We start from the raw sequence: 5562 nt of genomic DNA, 5'->3' as shown, positions 1-5562 counted from the left end.
GTAACGTTATAACGCATTACGTTATATAGTATAACGTTATATAGTATATCGTTATAACGTATTACGTTCTATACTATAACGTTATGTGGCATATCCATATAACGTATTACGTTATATAGTCTAACGTTATAACGCATTACGTTATATAGTATAAGGTTATAACGCATTACGTTATATAGTATAACGTTATAACGCATTACGTTATATAGTATAACGTTACAACGCATTACGTTATATAGTATAACGTTATATGTCATATCCTTATAACGTATTACGTTATATAGTATAACGTTATAACGCATTACGTTATACAGTATAACGTTATATAGTATAATGTTATAACGCATTAAGTTATATATTATAACGTTATGTGGCATAACCTTATAACGTATTACGTTATATAGTGTAACGTTATAACGCATTACGTTATATAGTTTAACGCTATATGTCATATCCATATAACGTATTACGTTATATAGTACAAGGTTATAAGGCATTACGTTATATAGTATAACGTTATATGGCATATCCATATAACGTATTACGTTATATAGTATAAGATTATAACGCATTACGTTATTTAGTATAACGTTATATGGTATATCCATATAACGTATTACGTTATATAGTATAACGTTATAACGCATTACGTTATATAGTATAACGTTATAACGCATTACGTTATATAGTATAACGTTATAACGCATTACGTTATACAGTATAACGTTATATAGTATAATGTTATAACGCATTACGTTATATAGTATAACGTTATATGCCATATCCATATAACGTATTACGTTATATAGTATAACGTTATAACGCATTACGTTATATAGTATAACGTTATAACGCATTACGTTATATAGTATAACGTCATATAGTATATCGTTATAACGTATTATGTTATATAGTATAACGTTATAACGCATTACGTTATATAGTATAACGTTATAACGCATTACGTTATATAGTATAACGTTATAACGCATTGCGTTATACAGTATAACGTTATATAGTATAATGTTATAACGCATTACGTTATATAGAATAACGTTATATGGCATATCCATATAACGTATTACGTTATATAGTATAACGTTATAACGCATTACGTTATATAGTATAACGTCATATAGTATATCGTTAAAACGTATTACGTTATATAGTATAACGTTTTAACGCATTACGTTATATAGTATAACGTTATATGGTATATCGTTATAACATATTACGTTATATATTATAACGTTATAATGCATTACGTTATCTAGTATAACGTTATAACGCATTGCGTTATACAGTATAACGTTATATAGTATAATGTAATAACGCATTACGTTATATAGTATAACGTTATATGGCATATCCATATAACGTATTACGTTATATAGTATAACGTTACAACGCATTACGTTATATAGTATAACGTCATATAGTATATCGTTAAAACGTATTACGTTATATAGTATAACGTTATAACGCATTACGTTATACAGTATAACGTTATATAGTATAATGTTATATCGCATTAAGTTATATAGTATAACGTTATGTGGCATAACCTTATAACGTATTACGTTATATAGTGTAACGTTATAACGCATTACGTTATATAGTATAACGCTATATGTCATATCCTTATAACGTATTACGTTATATAGTATAAGGTTATAACGCATTACGTTATATAGTATGACGTTATATGGCATATCCATATAACGTATTACGTTATATAGTATAAGGTTATAACGCATTACGTTATATAGTATAACGTTATAACGCATTACGTTATACAGTATAACGTTATATAGTATAATGTTATAACGCATTACGTTATATAATATAACGTTATGTGGCATATCCTTATAACGTATTATGTTAAATAGTATAACGTTATAACGCATTACGTTATATAGTATAACGTTATGTGGCATAACCTTATAACGTATTACAATTTATAGTATAACGTTATATGTCATATCCTTATAACGTAATACGTTATATAGTATAACGTTATAAGGCATTACGTTATATAGTATAACGTTATATGTCATATCCTTATAACGTATTACGTTATATAGTATAACGTTATAACGCATTACGTTATATAGTATAACGTTATAACGCATTACGTTATATAGTATAACGATATGTGGCATATCCTTACAACGTATTACGTGATATAGAATAACGTTATGTGGCATATCCTTATAACGTATTACGTTATATAGTGTAACGTTATAACACATTACGTTATATAGTATAACGATATGTGGCATATCCTTATAACGTATTACGTTATATAGTATAACGTTATAACGCATTACGTTATATAGTATAACGTTATAACGCATTACGTTATATAGTATAACGTTATATGTCATATCCTTATAACGTATTACGTTATATAGTATAACGTTATATAGTATATCGTTATAACGTATTACGTTATATACTATAACGTTATGTGGCATATCCGTATAACGTATTACGTTATATAGTATAACGTTATAACGCATTACGTTATATAGTATAACGTTATAACGCATTACGTTATATAGTATAACGTTATAACGCATTACGTTATATAGTATAACGTTACAACGCATTACGTTATATAGTATAACGTTATATGTCATATCCTTATAACGTATTACGTTATATAGTATAACGTTATGACGCATTACGTTATACAGTATAACGTTATATAGTATAATGTTATAACGCATTAAGTTATATAGTATAACGTTATGTGGCATAACCTTATAACGTATTACGTTATATAGTGTAATGTTATAACGCATTACGTTATATAGTATAACGCTATATGTCATATCCTTATAACGTATTACGTTATATAGTATAAGGTTATAACGCATTACGTTATATAGTATAACGTTATATGGCATATCCATATAACGTATTACGTTATATAGTATAAGGTTATAACGCATTACGTTATTTAGTATAACGTTATATAGTATAACGTTATAACGCATTACGTTATATAGTATAACGTTATAACGCATTACGTTATATAGTATAACGTTATAACGCATTACGTTATACAGTATAACGTTATATAGTATAATGTTATAACGCATTACGTTATATAGTATAACGTTATATGGCATATCCATATAACGTATTACGTTATATAGTATAACGTTATAACGCATTACGTTATATAGTATAACGTCATATAGTATATCGTTATAACGTATTATGTTATATAGTATAACGTTATAACGCATTACGTTATATAGTATAACGTTATAACGCATTACGTTATATAGTATAACGTTATAACGCATTGCGTTATACAGTATAACGTTATATAGTATAATGTTATAACGCATTACGTTATATAGTATAACGTTATATGGCATATCCATATAACGTATTACGTTATATAGTATAACGTTATAACGCATTACGTTATATAGTATAACGTCATATAGTATATCGTTAAAACGTATTTCGTTATATAGTATAACGTTATAACTCATTACGTTATATAGTATAACGTCATATAGTATATCGTTATAACGTATTATGTTATATAGTATAACGTTATAACGCATTAGGTTATATAGTATAACGTTATAACGCATTACGTTATATAGTATAACGTTATAACGCATTGCGTTATACAGTATAACGTTATATAGTATAATGTTATAACGCATTACGTTATATAGTATAACGTTATATGGCATATCCATATAACGTATTACGTTATATAGTATAACGTTATAACGCATTACGTTATATAGTATAACGTCATATAGTATATCGTTATAACGTATTATGTTATATAGTATAACGTTATAACGCATTACGTTATATAGTATAACGTTATAACGCACTACGTTATATAGTATAACGTTATAACGCATTGCGTTATACAGTATAACGTTATATGGTATAATGTTATAACGCATTACGTTATATAGTATAACGTTATATGGCATATCCATATAACGTATTACGTTATATAGTATAACGTTATATGGCATATCCATATAACGTATTACGTTATATAGTATAACGTTATAACGCATTACGTTATATAGTATAACGTTATAACGCATTACGTTATATAGTATAACGTTTTAACGCATTACGTTATATGGTATAACGTTATATGGTATATCGTTATAACGTATTACGTTATATAGTATAACGTTATAGCGCATTACGTTATATAGTATAACGTTATATGGTATATCGTTATAACGTATTACGTTATATAGTATAACGATATGTGGCATATCCTTACAACGTATTACGTGATATAGAATAACGTTATGTGGCATATCCTTATAACGTATTACGTTATATAGTGTAACGTTATAACACATTACGTTATATAGTATAACGTTATATGTCATATCTTTATAACGTATTACGATATATAGTATAACGTTATAACGTATTACGTTATATAGTATAATGTTATAACGCATTACGTTATATAGTATAACGATATGTGGCATATCCTTATAACGTATTACGTTATATAGTATAACGTTATAACGCATTACGTTATATAGTATAACGTTATATGTCATATCCTTATAACGTATTACGTTATATAGTATAACGTTATAACGCATTACGTTATATAGTATAACGTTATATAGTATATCGTTATAACGTATTACGTTATATACTATAACCTTATGTGGCATATCCATATAAGGTATTACGTTATATAGTGCAACGTTATAACGCATTACGTTATATAGTATAACGTTATGTGGCATATCCTTATAACGTATTACGTTATATAGTATAACGTTATAACGCATTAGGTCATATAGTGTAATGTTATATGGCATATCCTTATAACGTATTGCGTTATATAGTATAACGTTATGTGGCATATACTTATAACGTATTACGGTATATAGTATAACGTTATAACGCATTACGTTATATAGTATAACGTTATATGTCATATCCTTATAACGTATTACGTTATATAGTATAACGTTATATAGTATATCGCTATAACGTATTACGTTATATACTATAACGTTATGTGGCATATCCATATAACGTATTACGTTATATAGTATAACGTTATAACGCATTACGTTATATAGTATAACGTTATATGTCATATCCTTATAACGTATTACGTTATATAGTATAACGTTATAACGCATTACGTTATACAGTATAACGTTATATAGTATAATGTTATAACGCATTACGTTATATAGTATAACGTTATGTGGCATAACCTTATAACGTATTACGTTATATAGTGTAACGTTATAACGCATTACGTTATATAGTGTAACGTTATAACGCATTACGTTATATAGTATAACGTTATAACGCATTACGTTATATAGTATAACGTTATAACGCATTACGTTATATAGCATAACGTTACAACGCATTACGTTATATAGTATAACGTTATATGTCATATCCTTATAACGTATTACGTTATATGGTATAACGTTATAACGCATTACGTTATACAGTATAACGTTATATAGTATAATGTTATAACGCATTAAGTTATATAGTATAACGTTATGT

This window comes from Bombus affinis, unplaced genomic scaffold (assembly GCF_024516045.1).
Source record: "Bombus affinis isolate iyBomAffi1 unplaced genomic scaffold, iyBomAffi1.2 ctg00000454.1, whole genome shotgun sequence".
Taxonomy (NCBI): domain Eukaryota; kingdom Metazoa; phylum Arthropoda; class Insecta; order Hymenoptera; family Apidae; genus Bombus; species Bombus affinis.
Note: the sequence above shows the minus strand (reverse complement) of the source record.